General features: G+C 44.1%; 1 protein-coding gene across 2 annotated transcripts in view; it reads left to right on the top strand.

The window, feature by feature from the left end:
* Window positions 1–19,887: 19,887 nt before the first annotated feature.
* Window positions 19,888–22,326, top strand: part of LOC118363247 (fermitin family homolog 3-like) — a 24,962-nt gene continuing 22,523 nt past the window's right edge. The window contains exon 1 of one of the 2 annotated variants that reach the window (XM_052486880.1): window positions 19,888–20,041. The gene's annotated coding sequence lies outside the window, so the exon portion shown is untranslated. Of the gene's footprint in view, window positions 20,042–20,207; window positions 20,233–22,326 lie in introns of those variants that run through there. The other variant, XM_052486879.1, reaches the window with a different exon arrangement.

The following is a 22,326-nucleotide window of genomic DNA, read 5'->3' as shown; positions in this document are numbered from 1 at the left end:
TGAGTGTTGTGAGTAGTTGTGTGGGTGAGTGTTGTGAGTAGTTGTGTGTGGGTGAGTGTTGTGAGTGGTGTGTGTGGGTGAGTGTTGTGAGTAGTTGTGTGTGGTGAGTGTTGTGAGTGGTGTGTGTGGTGAGTGTTGTGAGTAGTTGTGTGTGGGTGAGTGTTGTGAGTAGTTGTGTGTGGTGAGTGTTGTGAGTAGTTGTGTGTGGGTGAGTGTTGTGAGTAGTTGTGTGTGTGTTGTGAGTGTTGTGTGTGGGTGAGTGTTGTGAGTAGTTGTGTGTGGGTGTGTGTTGTAGTTGTGTGGGTGAGTGTTGTGAGTAGTTGTGTGTGGGTGAGTGTTGTGAGTAGTTGTGTGTGGGTGAGTGTTGTGAGTAGTTGTGTGTGGGTGAGTGTTGTGAGTAGTTGTGTGTGGGTGAGTGTTGTGAGTAGTTGTGTGTGGGTGAGTGTTGTGAGTAGTTGTGTGTGGGTGAGTGTTGTGAGTAGTTGTGTGTGGGTGAGTGTTGTGAGTAGTTGTGTGTGGGTGAGTGTTGTGAGTAGTTGTGTGTGGGTGAGTGTTGTGAGTAGTTGTGTGTGGGTGAGTGTTGTGAGTAGTTGTGTGTGGGTGAGTGTTGTGAGTAGTTGTGTGTGGGTGAGTGTTGTGAGAAGTTGTGTGTGGGTGAGTGTTGTGAGTAGTTGTGTGTGGGTGAGTGTTGTGAGTAGTTGTGTGTGTGGGTGAGTGTTGTGAGTAGTTGTGTGTGGGTGAGTGTTGTGAGTAAGTTGTGTGTGGGTGAGTGTTGTGAGTAGTTGTGTGTGGGTGAGTGTTGTGAGTAGTTGTGTGGGGTGAGTGTTGTGAGTAGTTGTGTGTGGGTGAGTGTTGTGAGTAGTTGTGTGGGTGAGTGTTGTGAGTGTTGAAGTTGTGTGGGTGAGTGTTGTGAGTAGTTGTGTGTGGGTGAGTGTTGTGAGTAGTTGTGTGTGGGTGAGTGTTGTGAGTAGTTGTGTGTGGGTGAGTGTTGTGAGTAGTTGTGTGGGTGAGTGTTGTGAGTAGTTGTGTGTGGGTGAGTGTACTGTATACCTGTGTGATTGTGTGTGTTATTGTGTTGTGTGTGTGTGTGTGTGTGTGTGTGTGTGTGTGTGTGTGTGTGTGTGTGTGTGTGTGTGTGTGTGTGTGTGTGTGTGTGTGTGTGTGTGTGTGTGTCTGTGTCTGTGTGTGTGTGTGTGTGTGTGTGTGTGTGTGTGTGTGTGTGTGTGTGTGTGTGTGTGTGTGTGTGTGTGTGTGTGTGTGTGTGTGTGTGTGTGTGTGTGTGTGTGTGTGTGTGTGTGTGTGCTAAGGTGCGGAGAATCAGAGCAGGTGGTCAGTCCAGTTTTGATGGCTTGTAGATAGACATTTTCTCTGAGCCTGTTGGTATCAGACCTCATGCTTGGTATCAGACCTCACGGTAAGTGTGTGTGTGTGTGTGTGTGTGTGTGTGTGTGTGTGTGTGTGTGTGTGTGTGTGTGTGTGTGTGTGTGTGTGTGTGTGTGTGTGTGTGTGTGTGTGTGTGTGTGTGTGTGTGTGTGTGTGTGTGTGTGTATACACACAGGGGATGCACACACTGCTTCAGCATCAGGAGAGCTGTTTATCATCTCTGAAGAGGGTTTGCTAGCTCTAAGAATTAGCAAGACAGGTCCAGCATGCCGAAGGGGTTGAACGACGATGAGAGCATTGATCACAATATTATCCATGTAGGTTGTGGCAATATTGGTTATGGTCATCAGCAGTGTTGTAGTACTCGAGTCCCGAGTACTTGTGACTCGACTTGGACTTGACCATTGGTGACTCGGACTTGAGACTCGCCTTCTCGACCACTCGCCCTTCCGTGCCTTGTATTTGATAGGCTAATAATGTGTCCATTTTGTTATAATGTTTGAGTCACTCAAATAGCATAAGCCACAGCAAAATGTGTAGAATTGCAGTAAATTAGCTTTAAAGCTGCAACATTGTATCTCCGCCACATGGCAAAATGTGTAGAATTGCAGAGCTTTTCTTTAAAACAGCAACATTTTGTCACCACGGCCAACAGGAGGGCTTCTTCGGTCGGCGAGCGCACAATTGGCCACGCCCATGCCACGTCCACCACCTAAGCCCCATTTTGATCCAAAACAAGAACTTTAAAACAAAGTCTAGCTATTGGTCTCTCCCTCCCCTTGAGTACAGTAAAGTAGGCTGTCTTTGTCATGTTGCTCTGCCCTCCCACTTTCCCCCCTGCATCCCATATTCAGATTCTGGCAAGCCTCCCTTTAGTTTTAACGCTGAAATAAAAAACATACACAAATACCAGTGGGTGATTTCAAAAAAGTAGTTGAGAGCCTGAATTATCATTCATATATGTAATAAATAAGTAGTGAAACACAGGCATTGAGTAGAACTTGTGAGGTAGTAATGAATGGTAAATGAGTTGGTTTCCTTCACAACAGCTCTGCACTGCGCTGCAAAGCACAAGAAGTGTGAATGCCCTGACTTCTGCAGAGGCCATATCACCATAAAAACAGATTGGCCTTGCAGTGCCTTTAATCCATTGCAGAGGCTGGGGGATGTCACAGTCCAAGAAGAAGGGGAGTGTGGCTGAAAGGTGCTCCATGGTCAATCCCACCCCTGCATTGGTCACGCTGAATTTACGGTGATATGGCCTCTGCAGAAGTCAGGGCATTCATACTTCTTTCACTTTGTGGAGCAACGCAGATCTGCTGAGCAAAGTTGATATGAATGAAGTTGTCAAGGAAGTGAGTTTGTGTTCATACAGGACCTCCCGCCCCCCATCTACTGTCAACCTATCATGTCAATGCGGAGCTATATGGAGCTCTCCGCATTGTTACAAAATTTGGAAGGCACATGGCAATGCTGTACTTAATTTGGCCTCTGCATGCCTCCAGAGGCTCTGCAATTGGTCACACCATCCATACTGCGCCTTCGACCACATTTTCGGATCAAGCATTAATCTCTCTCCAGAATGCGTTCTCTCCAACAATTTGAGCACATTCTTTGTTTCAATGATTATTATTTTTGAACCTTTATTTTCCTAGGCAAGTCAGTTAAGAAAGATATATTATTTACAATGACAGCCTAGGAACAGTGGGTTAACTGCCTTGTTCAGGGGCAGAACGACAGATTTTTACCTTGTCAGTTTAGGGATTCAATCTAGCAACCATTCAGTTACTGGCCCAACACTCTAACCACTAGGCTACCTGCCGCCCCTTCATAACTTCATTGTGTGAATTGTTTGCATTTGATTGTTAGTGTCTTTCAATTCCCCATTACATATATCCCCAGTAGACCATATACCATTAATTCTTATAATTTCTCATCTACAATATTGTCACATGCGCCGAATACAACAGGTGTAGAAGACCTACCATGAAATGCTTACTTACAAGCCCTTAACAATGCAGTTCAAGAAATAAGGCTAAGAAAATCTTTACTAAATAAACTAAAGTAAAAAATTAAATAAAAAGTAACACAATAAAATAACATTAACGAGGCTATATACTGGGGACACCGGTAGAGAGTCAATGTGCAGGGGTACAGGTATGTCGAGGTAATTTGTACATGTAGGTAGGGGTAAAGTGACTATGCATAGATAATAACCAGCGAGTAGCAGCAGTGTAAGAACAAGGCGGGTCAATGTAAATAGTCCAGGTGGCCATTTGATTAATTGTTCAGCAGTCTTATGTCTTGGGGGTAGAAGAGGTTAAGGAGCATTTTGGACCTAGACTTGGCGCTCCAGTACTGCTTGTCGTGCGGTTGCAGAGAGAACAGTCTATGATTTGGGTGACTGGAGTTTTTGACAATTGTTGGGGCCTTACCCTGACACCGGGTAAGGTCCTGGATGGCAGGAAGCTTGGCCCCAGTGAAGTACTGGGCCGTACGCAATACCCTCTGTAGAGCCTTAAGGTCAGATGCCAAGCAGTTGCCATACGTAAAACTGACCATCCTACCGATCCTCGACTTTGGCGATGTCATTTACAAAATAGCCTCCAATACCCTACTCAATCTGTTTTGTCACCAAAGCCCCATATACTACCCACCACTGCGACCTGTACGCTCTCGTTGGCTGGCCTTTGCTTCATACTCATCGCCAAACCCACTGGCTCCAGGTCATCTACAAGACCCTGCTGGGTAAAGTCCCCCCTTATCTCAGTTCGCTGGTCACCATAGCAGCACCTACCTGTAGCACGCACTCCAGCAGGTATATCTCTCTGGTCACCCCCAAAACCAATTCTTCCTTTGGCCGCCTCTCCTTCCAGTTCTCTGCTGCCAATGACTGGAACAAACTACAAAAATCTCTGAAACTGGAAACACTTATCACCCTCACTAGCTTTAAGCACCAGCTGTCAGAGCTCACAGATTACTGCACCTGTATATAGCCCATCTATAATTTAGCCCAAACAACTACCTCTTCCCCTACTGTATTTGATTTATTTTGCTCCTTTGCACCCCCTCATTTTTATTTCTACTTTGCACATTCTTCCACTGCAAATCTACCATTCCAGTGTTTTACTTGCTATATTGTATAGTATCGCTTATCTCACCTCATTTGCTCACAGCGTATATAGACTTGTATTATTGACTGTATGATTGTTTACCTCCATGTGTAACTGTGTTGTTGTATGTGTCGAACTGCGTTGCTTTATTTTGGCCAGGTCACAATTGTAAATGAGAACTTGTTCTCAACTTGCCTACCTGGTTAAATAAAGGTGAAATAAATTTTAAATAAATAAAAATAAAATACATTTAGTTTGTCTGGTAGGCTCGTGTCACTGGGCAGCTCGCGGCTGGGTTTCCCTTTCTAGTCCGTAATAGATTTCAAGCCCTGCCACATCCGACCAGAGCCGGTGTAGTAGGATTCAATCTTAGTCCTGTATTGACACTTTGCCTGTTTGATGGTTCGTCTGAGGGCATAGCATCCGGATTAGTGTCCTGCTCCTTGAAAGCGGCAGCTCTAGCCTTTAGCTCGGTGCGGATGTTGCCTTGTTCTCAACTAGCCTACCTGGTTAAATAAAAGTGAAATACATTTTTTAAATAATTTACGGTCACTGTTGGGACGACATCATCAATGTACTTAATGATGAAACCGATGACTGAGGTGATATACTCCTCAATGCCACTGGATGAATCCCGGAACATATTCCAGTCTGTGCTAGCAAAACAGTCCTGTAGCGTAGCATCTGCGTCATCTGACCACTTCCGCATTGAGCGAATCACTGGTACTTCCTGCTTTCGTTTTTGCTTGTAAGCAGGAATCAGGAGGATAGAATTATGGTCAGATTTGCCAAATGGAGAGCGAGGGAGAGCTTTGATGTGTCTCTGTGTGTGAAGTAAAGGTGGTCTACAGTTTTTTCCCCTCTGGTTGCACATATGACATGTTGGTAGAAATTATGTAAAATAGAGTTAAGTTCGCCTGCCTTAAAGTCCCTGGCCACTAGGAGTGCCACTTCTAGATGAGCATTTTCTTGTTTCCTTATGGCATTATACATCTCCTTGAGTGCGGCCTTAGTGCCAGCATTGGTTTGTGGTGGTAAAAAGACGGCTATGAAAAATATAGATAAAAACTATCTTGGTAGATAGTGTGGTCTACAGCTTATCATGAGGTACTATACCTCAGGGGAGCAATACCTGGAGACTTCCTTAATATTAGACATTGCGCACCAGCTGTTATTTACAAAAAGACACACACCCCCACTCCTTGTCTTACCAGACATATCTGTTCTGTCCTGCCGATGCACGGTAAACCCAGCCAACTGTATGTGTCGTCGTTCAGCCACGACTCTGTGAAACTTAAGATATTGTAGTTTTTACAGTCCCATTGGTCTCTAATGGTGATCATCCAGTTTATTTTCCTGTGATAGAACAGGCTAATAGAACAGATGTTAGAGGCAGGTTACCCACTCACCGACGAATTCTCACAAGGCACCCCGATCTCCACCCCCTGTATTTCTTTATTTTCTTCACGCGAATGATTGGGATTTGGGATTGGTTTTGGAGAAGCAGTATATCCTTTGCGTTGGACTCATTAAAGAAAAATCTTTGTCCAGTTTGAGGTGAGTAATCTCTGTTCTGATATCCAGAAGCTCTTTTTTCGGTCATAAGAGACGGTAGACCATGACAAGAGAGAGCAAAGAGCTGCTGTTTTTATGAGTAAGTACATGTTTAGATTGTTATTCAGCACCGTCAACACGATAGCTTGTGATATTATTTGCTGCTTGTGTATTTTTTTTATGTCAACGAATATTTCACTTTCTACATAATGCAGTGTGACCTCAGTTTCGCCATTTGCTGGAAGACTCTGTACCTTTTTCTCAGCAGAAGGAGGGAGAGACGAGGGACGGTGAGTCGGGTGAGAGGCAAACTCGTCACTGCTCCCTCCTGCCCCTCAGACTGACCAGATGCAGGTCATCAGGCCAGTAAAAACAAAGCAAATTATTATGCTCTCTCAGCTGTTCCTCACAAGTAATACAACACATGGTCTATTACCAGTGTGATCATATGGAGCGGCAGGTAACCTAGTGGTTAGAGCGTTGGACCAGTAACCAAAAGGTTGCTGGATCGAATCCCCGAGCTGACAAGGTAAAAATCTGTCATTTTGCCCCTGAACATGGCAGTTAACCCACTCTCCCCAGTAGTCTGTCATTGTAAACAAGAATTTGTTCTTAACTGACTTGCCTAGTTAAATAAAGATTACATTTTTTATTACATATACCTAAAACAAAACCCTGAATGCTCTGAGAAGAATAACATTGGCAGGGCAATTCAAGCATAATGTGGGCCTATATATAGCTTACTGCACAAACCTTGTTGCTAATGAACTGTTTTAAATTGGTTATGTTTTTTAAGTCAGGGTTAAAATAAATCTGAGCGAAAGTGAGCCTGACTCAGAAAAGGTTGGTGACCCCTGGCTCAAAGCATCAGAGAAGGTCCGTGCATATAGTTGATTTGATTCAAAACACATAGGGTGTGTCTGTATACGGAAAAATGCATGTTTAAAAATGTTGACCAATCGATTGGTCGAAAGAACAGTGGACTTTCGGTTGACCAAGATAGTTATTTTGTCGGGGACAGCCCTAGAACATACTAATTAAGGTATAAGCTGTCTCTCTTGTCATGATGTTTTGTACTTTAATATATATATATATTTTTTTTTATCCCTTCCCCGTAGGACGTCTTTTTGCCTTTTGTTAGGCCGACATTGTAAAGAAGGTTTTGTTATTAACTGACTTGCCTAGTTAAATAAAGGTTAAATAAAATAAAAAATAAATAGGCCTAGCTCAGTTGATCACACAACAAAGCATACAGCCTTGATAAACTCAGCCTTAATTAACGCAGCCTTGATGAGCACTGTGCTGATGAGCAGACCGACTCCTTTCTGAAATTTCCACATTGCACTGGGCCAATCAGGCTAATGAGGCTCTCACTTCCTCCATTCGAGCTAAAGTGGCGATTGATTGGGGGGTGGGAAGCCTTTACAGAGGGGAGAGATAATTGCTATGAATGGGCGATCTGCAAACTCATTCCCTTTTCCCCCACCGCTTTGTTTACCCACATACCGGTCATTAGGGATTGACTCTGGGGGCTCCTGTTAACTTGTCAATGTCAAACATTTAAATGAAATATAAATCAGACCGCTGTAAATTATTCTGGGATAATTTGTCTGTCCGTTTTGGAGTGCTTCAGCATTGCAGTGGTTGCTGATGGTGGTCTGACCGAGCGGAATGCGTGTGTGCATGTGGGTCGACAGACAAACTTTATAACTACAGTGTGGATACAGTTGGCCTACAGTAGAGAATTCACAGTTAGAGATACACTAACTAAAACTGACAGAAAAAGCCTGAAGTCACTACAGAAACCACAGCAGAGATAGCAGTCAGTTACAATACCTACAACCTCCAGCACACACGCACTGCTGGGTCGAGTGACTTACAATGGCTAGTCGAAATTTATATCTATTTTTGTTGTTGTGCATTTTGCCTCGACTCCTGCATGCTTTGTTGACTATGAACTTTCTTGTTTACCCAACCGTCTGACAGACTATGTTTGTTCCCACACTCAGGACTCTAACTCTCTATTGGTTACACAGACTTTAGGCCTCCCATTCCATTCTAACCACCTCTCGCTGGCTTTGTATTCATGTTACCTGATGAAATTGCTGTATAATATGATCTTGTTGTCATCTGATGCACATTCAGATGTCATAAATCAGCACTGCAGAGCTCTCCCTGTCCTCTGCACTGCAGATCTCTCCCTGTCCTCTGCCGTGCATTGATAGTATTACTGTTGATGATATCTGGAATGTGCATGTACACCCTGGCCCATCTACAGCCCCAATTCTGGTTTCTGCTCTGATATCTGCTTCACGGATTTCTGCTCTCGTAAAAGCCTGGGTTTTCTACATGTTAATACTAGAAGGTTATTACATAAAATTGATCAATGAAAGTGTGGGTTCACAGCTCCAATCCAGATGTGCTGGTCATTACTGAGACGTGGTTAATTAAGAAAGAGGGTTTTGGATACTGAAGTTAACCTTTCAGGTTATAACATTTTTCGGCAAGAAGATTTTCCAAAGGTGGGTGCCGTCCACCAAGTCTCTCCCCAAACAATTTGATTTGTTGGTTTTAAGCATTCAACTTTCAAATAGTTCTTTGTTGACTGTTGCTAGGTGCTATTGTTCTCCATCAGCACCAGCCTGTACCCTACCTGTCCTAAAGCTCTCTCCTGGCCCCTTACACTAAGTCTGAATTTGTCCTGCTAGGTGACCTAAACTGGGACATGCTTAAACCACCTGACCAAGTCCTAAAGCAATGGGACTCCCTAAATCTTTCTCAGATTATTACCAATCCCACATGGTATGAATCCAAACACCCAGAAAAGGCTACTCTCCTTGATGTGATCCTGACAAATAATCATGATAGGTATCAGTCTGGTGTTTTATGTAATGACCTTAGTGTTCGTAATGGCTGCTCAGTGAAACGACCTGTCCTGATTGGTCATAGACGCTTGCAAAAAAACTTAAATGAGCAAGCCTTCCTTCATGAACTGGCCTCTGTAAAATGGTATAGAATCAGCTTGATCTCCTCTGTCGAAGACGCTTGGACCTTCTTTTTTAATATTTGCTGTGGTATTGTTAACAAACACGCCCCCATAAAGAAAATGAGAATTAAAAACAGGTTCAGCCCCTGGTTCGACCGTAATCTTGCAGAGTTACTCCACCTCAAGAATTGCATTTGGCGAAAGGCTCAGAACACGCATACTCAGGCTGACTAGCTCTCGTTCAGGCAAATGAGAAATAAATGCACTCAGGCTATCCAGAAGGCAAAAGTTAGTTACTTTAAGGAGCAGTTCCCTCTCTGTTGGTCTAACACCAAGAAGTTCCGGAAAACGGTTAAAGACCTGGAGAATAAAACCTCCTTCTCACAACTGCCCTTAATGTTGATGATGTGGTTGTTACTGACAAGAAGCACATGGCTGATCTCATTAATCACCACTTCTTTAAGTCAGGATTCCTATTTGACTCAGCCATGCCTCCTTGCCAGTCCAACATTTCTTAATCTCCCACACCTTCTAATACAACTTCCCCCAATGATCCTCCCTCTTTTTCCCCTGCCACGCTACAAAGTTTCTCCCTGCAGGCGGTCACTGAGTCCGAGGAGCTCCTTAAAGGTGACTCCAAAAAGCCATCCGAGTCAGATGGTTTAGACCCTTTCTTCTTTAAGGTTGTTGCTCCTATCATTGCCAGGCCTATCTCTGACCTTTTTAACCTGTCTCTCCTTTCTGGGAAGGTTCCCATTGCTTGGAAGGCAGTCACGGTTTGTCCTTTATTTAAATGGAGAGATCAAACTGATCCTAATCCTCTTATAGGCCTATTTCTATTTTGCCCTATTATTCAAAGGTGTTGGAAAACAATCCATCTCTGTCCATAACCCTGTCTGAACACCTCCAAAAACAAAGGCTGTGTGGTTTGGTAAGAAGAATTCCCATATCCCCACAGGTGTGATTAGGGTTGCAAAGGGATTGGAAACTTTCCAGTAAATTTCCAGAAAAGTTAGCTTAGTGAACCTTTTTTGTGGGATACACATAAGGCAATTCTAGATATTGTGGCATATTTTGGTTAAACTATCCCCAATTCAATGGAATTGCAACCCTCTGCAATCACAGTGCCTTCTTCCATCACATGTACAGCTGATACTCAAGATCTTGCACACTAATGAGATGCTATTGAGCCACACTACTACACTGTCTGAGCCAAGGACTACATGCTTTCTGGTAAGTTTTGATTACAATACTGGGTGGGGTGAATATATTTTATGTGACATACTGTACATTATTTTTTGTTAACTAATAAATAGTGGCCTACTGCAAAGTGTGTTTAAATCATTTCTAACTTGTTAACAATTTCTGCTCGTTCATTTTTGCTACCATGTGGGTGGTTTTAGCTTGCGTGAGCTTCTTAACTGAGGAGTGTTAATTCACCTGTTTCCATACATGTTTAATTTTAAAACATATATCTTACAAGGGAGTTGTTTAATCTAACTGCTTAACTATTTATCTGTACATGGAATTGTATTTGTTTATTTTTTACTCCTTTTTTTCCTAATCTTGACAGGAAAATGCCACGGGCACTATCTGATGTGTGGAGACATTTCACTGCAGCTAATGTAGAAAGAAAGGCTGTGTACATACACAAATACTGTGTCAAATCATGTGAAGAATGCAACAAAGATGCAGAATCATCTGGCCAGGTGCATAAAGTACCCTCTGCGCTCACAACAAGCAACCTCTGACAAAAGTCCCTCTACTTCTATTCGAGGTGAAAATGATGAATCAGACACCTTATCGATAGCAACAGCTCATGATCCTCCTGGAATCAGTAATAATTTTTTTACTCAATGGAGGAACTTAGTCAGAGAAATGCTGATGAATGTCTTGCTCGAGCTGTGTACTCAACTTGTTCACCTCTGATGCTCACAGGCAATATGTATTGGAAAAGATTTCTGAATGTTCTTCACCCAGCATACACCCCTCCAACCAGACATGCGCTATCTACTAATTTGCTGGATGCAGATGTCACGGATCCCTTCAGAACTTTCATTACGCACACCTGTCCCCTATTCCCACTTATTAGTACGGGTATAAGTGTGCCCTTTGGTTTCCATTGGGCTGTCGATTATTGTTACTATGTCCGTTGGTGCATGTGAGTACCTGTGCTGTGTGTTTTGGGCATGCATGCCTTTGTGGATTGCACAGATGATTACGGGTTTCGTCCCATGTGTTAATCATATTTACTTGAGGTACTCAAGGTACTAAGCTCTTTGGTTTGGGTTTCAACCCTGTGTTTTTGTTACGTGTTTGTTCAGTCGTTGTCCCCGTGCCTTTACAAGGCAGACCGTAATTTGGGCTTAATAAAAAAAATGATTACGTATTCCTGAGCCTGTCTCCTGAATCGTTCATGCCAACGTGACAGCAGAGTTCAACAGAGTTCAAGTGAAGGTCAAGCAAATCATAGAGAAATCAGACTGTATTGCAATCATCTCTGATGGGTGGTTGAATGTTCGTGGGCAAGGAATAGTTAACTACATCATCTCCACCCCTCAACCAGTATTCTAAAAGAGCACAGACACAAGGGACAACAGACACACCGGTCTCTACATTGCAGATGAGCTGAAGGCAGAAATCAATGACCTTGGACCACAGAAGGTATTTGCACTGGTGACAGACAATGCTGTGAACATGAAGGCTGCTTGGTCTAAAGTGGAGGAGTTCTACCCTCACATCACACCCATTGGCTGTGCTGCTCATACATTGAATCTGCTCCTCAAGGACATCATGGCACTGAAAACAATGGATACACTCTAAAAGAGAGCCATGGAAAGGGTTAGGTATGTGAAGGGTAATAATAATAATATAATATATGCCATTTAGCAGACGCTTTTATCCAAAGCGACTTACAGTCATGTGTGCATACATTCTACGTATGGGTGGTCCCGGGAATCGAACCCACTACCCTGGCGTTACAAGCGCCATGCTCTACCAACTGAGCTACAGAAGGACCACAAGGGTCATCAAGTTATAGCAGCAATCTACCTCACCAAACAAAGTGAGAAGAATAAGAGCACCACATTGAAGTTATCCAGCAACACACACCAGTGGTGTTGTCATCATGTTTGACAGTCTCCTGGAGGGGAAGGAGTCTCTCCAAGAAATGGCCATATCACAGTATGCCGATATGGACAGCCCCATCAAGAGGATCCTCCTGGATGATGTATTTTGGGAGAGAGTGGTAAGCAGCCTAAAACTCCTAAAACCTATAGCAGTAGCCATTGCATGGACTGAGGGAGACAATGTCATATCCTGTCTGATGTTCAGACTCTGCTTGCAGATGTAAGAGAAGAAATCTGTACTGCCCTGCCTGCTGTTCCTCCAAGCAGAGGAAACTGCAGGTCTGAAATACATCAAAAAGCATAAAGACTTCTGCCTGAAGCCCATCCATGCCACAGTGTACATGTTGGACCCCAAGTATGTTGGCAAGAGCCTCCTGTCTGGTGCAGAGATCAACAAGGCCTATAGTGTCATCCCTACTGTGTCTCGCCACCTTGGCCTGGATGAGGGCAAGGTTCTTGGTAGTCTGGTGAAGTACACTTCCAAGCAAGGGCTTTGGGATGGAGATGCAATATGGAAGTATTGTCGTGCCAACATATCTCATCAGCCACCTGGTGGAAGGAGCTTTGTGGATCTGAGGCTCTTTCCCCTGTTGCTTCCATCATCCTCCAAATCCCACCAACATCAGCCGCCTCAGAGCGTAACTGGTCCTTGTTTGGGAACACACACACCAAAGCACGCAACAGGCTGACCAATACAAGGTTTGAAAAATGTGTGGCCATCAGGGCAAATTTGAGGCTTTTTGAGCCTGACAACGAACCATCCTCAACAAGGTTGGAAAGTGACAGTGAAGATGAGGCCTCAGAGTCTGATGTTCAAGAGGTGGACATTGAGGAGGTTCAGGGAGAAGACAGGGAAGCCTGAGAGGAAGACAACCAAAGCTTTAGTTTCTAGACTTTCATTTTACAGATGTATTTTGAAAATGTTTTTTGGAGATGCGATGGATCATTGGGGATCATTCAATATTCCCTTTCTTTTGTTGTTCAGTGAAATCATCCCATGTGAAGAGTCAACTGATTTAATTCAAGTTCCATTTGTAACTAACATTTATTTTTCTATTGGAAGGATTTAATAATTTGCAATTATGTCTACTTATGACAAGGTAAAAGGTTCATGTTTCTGTCTCCATATGATATGGTAAATATGTCCAATGCAAAAAACATCGACATATAAATGGTATTCATATTCATTTGCATATATTTCCGTTAATTCCCATCTATTCCCATTTATTCCCACAGAAAGTTTCTACCTCTGAACATCCCCCATTATGTGCAACCCTAGGTGTGATTACTTCGAGCTTCAGGTTGCCATGTAATGCACATTCAAATGTCATAAATCAACACGGCAGGGCTCTCCCTGCCCTCTGCCATCATGCATTGATTGTTTAACTGTTGATGATATGTGGAAATGTGCATGTACACCCTACCTCATACAAGTACCTGGGAGTATGGCTAGATGGTACACTGCCATTCTCTCATATCAAAGCTGCAGGCTAAAGTTAAATATGGACTTGGTTTCCTCTATCGTAATCGTTCCTCTTTCACCCCAGCTGCCAACTTGCCCTGATTCAGATGACCATCATACCCAATGCTAGATTACGGAGACATAATTTATAGATTGGCAGGTAAGGGTGCTCTCGAGCAGCCAGATGTTCTTTACCATTCGGCCATCAGATTTGCCACCAATGCTCCTTATAAGACACATCACTGCACTCTATACTCTGTAAACGGGTAATCTCTGTATACCCATCGCAAGACCCACTGGTTGATGCTTATTTTTAAAAACCTTCTTAGGCCTCACTCCCCCCTATCTGAGATACCTACTGCAGCCCTCATCCTCCACATACAACACCCGATCTGCCAATCACATTCTGTTAAAGGTCCCCAAAGCACATCCCTGGGTTGTTCCTCTTTTCAGTTCGCTGCAGATAGCGACTGGAACGAGCAGCAACAACCACTCAAACTGTACAGCTTTATCTCAATCTCTTCATCCAAAGACTCAATCATGGACACACTTACTGACAGTTGTGGCAGCTTTGCTTGATGTATTGTTGTCTCTACCTTCTCGCCCTTTGTGCTGTTGTCTGTGCCCAATAATGTTTGTACTGTGTTTTGTGCTGCTACCATGTTTTGTGTTGCTACAATGTTGTGTTGCTACCATGTTGTGTTGCTACCATGTTGTGTTGCTACCATGTTGTGTTATCATGTTGTGTTGCCATGCCATGTTGCTGTTTTAGGTCTCTCTTTATGTAGTGTCGTCTCTCTAGTCATGATGTGTCTGTTGTTCTGTATTTATATTTTATTATTATCTACACAGGAGGCCTTTTGTCTTTTGGTAAACCGTCATTGTAAATAAGAATTTGTTCTTAACTGACTTGCCTCATTAAATAAAGGTTACATTTAAAAAAAAAAAGAAGATATAGGCCAGCCAGCAGCCAGTAGAGTAGAGACAGCAGTCAGTTATAACACCTACAGCCAGAGATATAGGCCAGCCAGCAGCCAGTAGAGTAGAGACAGCAGTCAGTTATAACACCTACAGCCAGAGATATAGGCCAGCCAGCAGCCAGTAGAGTAGAAATAGCAGTCAGTTATAACACCTACAGCCAGAGATATAGGCCAGCCAGCAGCCAGTAGAGTAGAGACAGCAGTCAGTTATAACACCTACAGCCAGAGATATAGGCCAGCCAGCAGCCAGTAGAGTAGAGATAGCAGTCAGTTATAACACCTACAGCCAGAGATATAGGCCAGCCAGCAGCCAGTAGAGTAGAGACAGCAGTCAGTTATAACACCTACAGCCAGAGATATAGGCCAGCCAGCAGCCAGTAGAGTAGAAATAGCAGTCAGTTATAACACCTACAGCCAGAGATATAGGCCAGCCAGCAGCCAGTAGAGTAGAGACAGCAGTCAGTTATAACACCTACAGCCAGAGATATAGGCCAGCCAGCAGCCAGTAGAGTAGAGATAGCAGTCCGTTATAACACCTACAGCCAGAGATATAGGCCAGCCAGCAGCCAGTAGAGTAGAGATAGCAGTCCGTTATAACACCTACAGCCAGAGATATAGGCCAGCCAGCAGCCAGTAGAGTAGAGATAGCAGTCCGTTATAACACCTACAGCCAGAGGTATAGGATAACCAGCAGCCAGTGATGAAAACAGTAGCCCTAAGTACAGTGTAGATAAGTAGGGAGGTAGTCTACCTGTTGGGCCTTTGCTGTAGATGACCTCCCTTCACTGAGAGGGAAGCAGTCTGTCTGTCCGTCCGTCCGTCCGTCCGTCTGTCTGTCTGTCTGTCTGCCTGGTATCTGAGCTACTGCTGCCACAGTGACGGTGAGGGTTCACCACGGCAACCAGGGGACTCTTATCTCTCACACCCCCTAAGAGGCTGGAGACCAGGGAATCTAATCAACGAGAACATTTAGCCCCTACCCATACCTCCCATAACTCAAACTGTCTGACAGCAGGTAGTCTAAATTGAGCTGTGGGTTTAATTTAAATAAACTAAATAAATAAATGCAATTTAAAACAACTACAAAACTAAAAGCTTGTTGACTTTACCAGAGTATAGAGTTGGGCACCACACACATTCACCTCATCAGTCCAATGACAATTCACAATTCATTGCGTAATCCATCTTAATCAAATAGCCCATCAGAGACAATATATCCTCCCCTCAATCTCTTTCTCTCTCTCCGCTGAGGTCGGATGGAGTGATTGAGGGGTGTAAAGAAAAGGATGTTTTACCCTCCAACCCACCCTCCTCCCCATCACTAAGACAGCTCTTAAGTGCTTGTGGGTTTTTATGTTTGCAGTGTTTTATAGGAGAATGCAGGAGCCAGCAGCAGTAAAGGGGTGAAGGGGTGGGAGTGGGTGGGGTGGGGGAGTTACTGTAAATCCAATCTTTATTGAGAACGACACAAACTACATAAACAGTCCTCCCCTATCCTCTCTACTGATCGATCAGCAGCACAGTGAATGAAGTGATGCTCGTGTGTGGTTCTGTGTGCCCCCCCCCTCCCCGACCAAACTCTGGTTACCATAGTGACAGAGATACTCAGGAAAGGTCTCCTTGATCCCTCTCTCTGTTACTTCTTTCTCACTGTAGCTTTGTCCAAAATCCTACCCTATTCATTACATAGTGCACTACTTTTGCTGTGCATAATACTAGTGTCCACATATGTCTGGCCAAAAGTACGGCACTATATAGGGAATAGGGTGCCATTTGGTTTGGGACACACCCTCAGTCAGCCCGTCTCGTTCCCTCACCTTGCTCTGCCTGTCCCCTTTCCTCCAGGGGTTGTTTACAGCTCTGTTTCACTTGTTATTCAGTGGCACTTTTCATAGTGAGAGTGGGACTCTATAAAAAGCCTTGTAAAAAATACAGGCTGCTGGCTCTGATGTTGGAGCCAACATGATGTTAATGAGAGATTAGTTATTCACACAGCACAACATCGGCGGCCATGATGTTTTATGACAGTTGACACTAAATGACCAATGAAGAAACATCATTTTCTATGCAAAACCTGATAATCAAGTAGCTCTTTTGATGTTGGACTGGACACACCACACACTGTGATGCTAAATGAATGCCAAACAAAGTACGGATGATTAAAGTCTAGCTATGATCACAAAGCAACTTCAGGCTGATATAGCATGAAACACTTGACTTTACTGCCATCTGGAGGTGGAAAGTTGCACAACACACAAATGGCACTGAGAAACCAGTTTATTGTATCATATTAACTTATTTCGAAATTACACATAATAAACACAATTCTGATCAGTTAATACCATAGTTTAAAAAAGGCCCTAGGAGAGGCCCTGCAGACAGCCAGTAGGGCGATCTCTTGCTGGAAACGGAGAAGACCACAGGGTCAGGGTGGTTAGTTCAACAACAGAAGTACAGTATAAGCATAAGCTCTTTATAAGCTCTCTGGGTGTCACTCTGAGTACAGTACAGTAGAGTCACACACACACACACACACACACACACACACACAAAGAAGATACGGTTTTTCAACAAACTCCCAGAGCATTATTTCCCAAAATGGAGGAATTATAAATGTGGGTGGGTAATCAGGTTAACTGTGACCTGATTATGATGGGATCACGATAACGATAACGTATCAACCCTCAGGCCATAGCCTGTGTTGGTTAGAGTCAAAACTCTATCAGTACAATACTACTTCTCATTACACAGTGATTTGTCGCATATAGAGTCCCGAGGCCTCAGGACATTCACAATATGTTGTACTAGAACAAATGCCACTTATTATTACTATAAGTAACGTTACCTAACATGTAATTCCTTTAAGTAGTGCTGTCTTACTTATTACTAGTATGTTACGTTATTACTAAGTAATGATATTACTAAGTAACGCTATGTTATTAATAATTAATGTTGTTATGATTCAGTTTTTTACTAGTAATGTTATGTTATTACTTAGTAACATAATAATGCCCACTTCGAAACCTGACGATTTGCAACACCGAAAATATTCTAAATTTGGTGCACAACAATATCACTAGTATTAAAGTCACCACTACGGGAAAGATGACCAATGGCTATAAAACGTGAAGAGAGAGTTGATATTTAAAATGCCATGATGTGAGTGTGATACCGAAGTCAAACTGCCACAGAACTACAACGTCAGTTTCAGGTGTGTATTCAGTTCGGTAGTTAGTTTCGTTTTCGTTATATGAAGCACTTTTATTCAGTTTGAATACGGAGGAAGAAAAACTTGACATGTGTCATTTTGCTGTAAACAATGACGCATGGAATGTACCAAATAGGAGGGGAGATTTATGACCTATATAGGCATGACCATAAAAGGAATGTCTGTCTGTCTTGTTGTGTTATAGGACAACATGCAGAGTATAAACAAACAAACTGTTCATATCGAGCTTAGTAATTTGTAGCCTAATGACAGAGACTGGTGGAAAATAAACTTTTACTTAGAATTCAACGCCCTTTCCTCATCTCCTTTTCCTCATCTCCTCTTTCCTCATCTCCTTTTCCTCATCTCCTCTTTCCTCATCTCCTTTTCCTCATCTCCTCTTTCCTCATCTCTTCATTCCTCTTCTGTTCTTTCCTCATCTCTTCATTCCTCATCTGTTCTTGTACACTATTTATTTTGAGGTCAGTGACATTTGTCTGGCCAGAGGAAACATGAGAAGGAGAGAAGAGGAAATGTATAACTGCCTTGCTTTAGCTTTTGAAGGATGTCTCAACCAAGTTTCAAAGCAGCATACCACCCTGCATCCCACTGCTGGCTTGCTTCTGAAGCTAAGCAGGGTTGTTCCTGATCAGTCCCTGGATGGGAGACCAGATGCTGCTGGAAGTGGTGTTGGAGGGCCAGTAGGAGGCAACCTTTCCTCTGGTCTAAAAAAAAAATCCCAATGCCACAGGGCAGTGATTGGGGACATTGCCCTGTGTTGTGGGTCCGTCTTTCAGATGGAACGTTAAATGGGTGTCCTGACTCTCTGTCATCACTAAAGATACCTTATCGTAAGGGTGTGGCTAAATTCCCAATCTGGCCTTAATACCACCATGGCCATCTAATTATCCCCAGTTTACAATTGGCTCGTCCCCTCCCCTGTAACTATTCCCAAGGTTGTTGCTGTAAATGAGAATGTGTTCTCAGCCAACTTACTGGGGGGTAATATAATAATGCCCCTTACTCGTGAGTGTGTGTCCTTCAATTGTCGGGTACTGCAGGGTTCCCCAACTGGCAGGGTGCTTTTAATTGACCTTATATGGTGATTGGCATCACTTTCATAGTATTACCACGACAACCGGCAAAACAGTTGGTCTTTCAATCACCCACGTGGGTATAATCAATGAGGAGATGGCACGTGGGTACCTGCTTCTATAAACCAATGAGGAGATGGGAGAGGCAGGACTTGCAGCACGATCCATGTCAGAAATAGGAATGTATTTTATTTTAGCCCTTGGCAACGCAGACGCTCGTTGGTGCGCGCAGGCAGTGTGGTGCAATAATAACATACATTCCTACATTTATTAGGGTATTATTAGGGTATTATTAGGGTATTATGCAAATGTGATATTTCAGTTTTTTATTCTTTTAAATAAATTAACAAACATTTTTTTAAAACCTGTTTTTGCTTTGTCATTGTGGTGTATTGTGTGTAGAGGGAAAAATGGTTTAATCAATTTTAGAATTAGACTGTAACATAACAAGATTTGAAGGGGTCTGAGTATTTTCCGAAGGCACTGTATGGGATCGTATACAAATGTAAGCGAATTTTGAAATTATTTTGTTTTAGTTGAATATAACATCTGTTTGAGCTTCTTGCTGTCAATTTTTAGTCTACAAACTATTTGTAATTATTTTCCGGCACCCTGACCATCTGCTCAAGAACAAATTGGCCCGCAGCTGAATCTAGTTGATGATCTCTGGCTTTACTGTTTGTATCACATGATGACCCCTCTCATCCCCAGACTTACACATAACCAATGAGACTGACATACGGTCGATATAACTGACACACACACACACACACACACACACACACACACACACACACACACACACACACACACACACACACACACACACACACACACACACACACACACACACACACACACACACACACACACACACACACACACACAGCTAAACTCAGTATCACTGTCACTCATACTTCCGGTGGCCGGAAACTGACAGAGGAACAGGCTTTTTTTGTCAGCACTGACACATGTACTACACATCATACCACAGCTCGAGACGCACGCCAGCAGAGAGACGTAGAGGGGAAGTGTCACAGGCAGGGTAGTTTGCAGAACAAGCAGAAGAAGGGGAAGAGGGTATTATTTTGATAAAGTTGCCAGAATCCCCTGCATTTTGGACAGTGGAGAGGGTAAGATGCACCAGAGTGTGTAGCCTGTGTCAGATGACCTGTCTTGTGTGTGAGTGTTTTGACCCAGGGTCTCAGTGAGAGATAGAGAGAGGTGATGTTGGAGGATGGGATAGAGGCTTGGATGTGAACAGTATAGAATGGCAGTAGGCTTCTATTCTATTGATGGGCCAAAACTCTCACTCTCCTGTACTGTGAGTAGAACAAGACAACTAGTTAAGTTACAGAATGCTTAACCTATACCATGTTGTTATTACTATACTTGACATGACACACACACACACACACACACACACACACACACACACACACACACACACACACACACACACACACACACACAGTTGGATATTTGGGTGGACATTTGATGGAGGTGGGTAGGGTTGAGTAGTGTTGGGTAAGGTATGGTTGGGTTGGGTAGGGTTGGTTAGGGTAAGGTGGGGTAGGGTTGGATTTGGTAGGGTTGGCTAAGGTGGAGTTGGGTTGGGTAGGGTAAAGTAGGGTTGGGTAGGGTAGGGTTGGTTAGGGTAAGGTAAGGTAGGGTTGGGTTGGGTAAGGTGGAGTTGCGTTGGGTAGGGTAAAGTAGGGTTGGGTAGGGTAGGGTTGGTTAGGGTAAGGTAGGGTAGGGTAAGGTTGGGTTGGGTTGGGTTGGGTACGGTACGGTACGGTACGGTAAGGTTGGGTAGGGTAGGGTAGGGTAAGGTAGGGTTGGGGAGGGTTGGGCAGTGTAAGGAAGGGTTGGGTAGGGTTGGGTTGGGTAGGGTAAGGTATGGTTGGGTTGGGTAGGGTACGGTAAGGTTGGGTAGGGGTGGGTAGGGTATGGTAGGGTTGGGGAGGGTTGGGTTGGGTTGGGTAGTGTAAGGTAAGGTTGGGTTGGGTTGGCTAGGGTAGGGTAGGGTACGGTAAGGTTGGGTAGGGTAGGGTTGGGTAGGGTAAGGTAGGGTTGGGTAAGGTTGGGTAGGGTAGGTTAAGGTAGGGTTGGGTTGGGTAGGGTAAGGTAGGGTTAGGTAGGGTAGGATTGGGTAGGGTAAGGAAGGGTTGGGTTGGGTTGGGTAAGTTTGGTTGGGTATTGTAAGGTAGGGTTGGGTAGAGTAGGGTTGGGTTGGGTAAGGTAGGGTAGGGTAGGGTTGGATAGGGTTGGGTAGGGTAGGGTAAGGTTGGGTTGGGTAGGGTAAGGTAGGGTTGGGTTGGGTTGGGTAGGGTAGGGTAGGGTAGGGTTGGGTAGGGTAAGGTAAGGTAAGGTAGGGTTGGGTTGGGTAGGGTAAGGTAGAGTTGGGTTGGGTAGGGTAGGGTAGGGTAGGGTTGGGTAGGGTAAGGTAGGGTTGGGTTTGTTTGGGTAGGGTAAGGTAGAGTTGGGTTGGTGTAGGGTAGGGTAGGGTTGGGTTGGGTAACGTAGGGTAGGGTAGGGTAGGGTAGGGTAGGGTAGGGTTGGGTAGAGTAAGGTAGGGTTGGGTTGGTTTGGGTAGGGTAAGGTAGAGTTGGGTTGGGTAGGGTTGGGTTGGGTTGGGTAACGTAGGGTAGGGTAGGGTAGGGTTGGGTAGTGTAAGGTAGGGTTGGGTTGGGTAGGGTAAAGTCGGGTAGGGTAAGGTAGGGTTGGATTGGATTGGGTAGGGTTGGGTAGGGTAGGGTAAGGTAGAGTTGGGTTGGGTTGGGTAGGGTAAGGTAGGTTAGGGTTTGGTTGGGTAGGGTAAGGTACAGTTGGGTTGGGTAGGTTAGGGTAAGTTAAGGTAAGGTTGGGTTGGGTTGGGTTCAGTAAGATCTGAAAGCGGAAGTATGCGTCCAGAATGAAGTAAGAAATAGGAAGTGTGTGTCAGCTGTCATCGTGAACTTGTCAGAATAACCCAGTCAGCCAGGGTGTGTCAGTTGTCATAGTGAACTTGTCAGAATAACCCAGTCAGACAGGGTGTGTCAGTTGTCATAGTGAACTTGTCAGAATAACCCAGTCAGCCAGGGTGTGTCAGTTGTCATAGTGAACTTGTCAGAATAACCCAGTCAGCCAGGGTGTGTCAGTTGTCATAGTGAACTTGTCAGAATAACCCAGTCAGCCAGGGTGTGTCAGTTGTCATAGTGAACTTGTCAGAATAACCCAGTCAGCCAGGGTGTGTCAGTTGTCATAGTGAACTTGTCAGAATAACCCAGTCAGCCAGGGTGTGTGTCAGTTGTCATAGTGAACTTGTCAGAATAACCCAGTCAGCCAGGGTGTGTCAGTTGTCATAGTGAACTTGTCAGAATAACCCAGTCAGCCAGGGTGTGTGTCAGTTGTCATAGTGAACTTGTCAGAATAACCC

Source organism: Oncorhynchus keta, chromosome 30, assembly GCF_023373465.1.
Source record: "Oncorhynchus keta strain PuntledgeMale-10-30-2019 chromosome 30, Oket_V2, whole genome shotgun sequence".
NCBI classification, from domain to species: Eukaryota; Metazoa; Chordata; class Actinopteri; order Salmoniformes; family Salmonidae; genus Oncorhynchus; species Oncorhynchus keta.
Note: the sequence above shows the minus strand (reverse complement) of the source record. Positions and strands in the feature narration are given on the sequence as shown.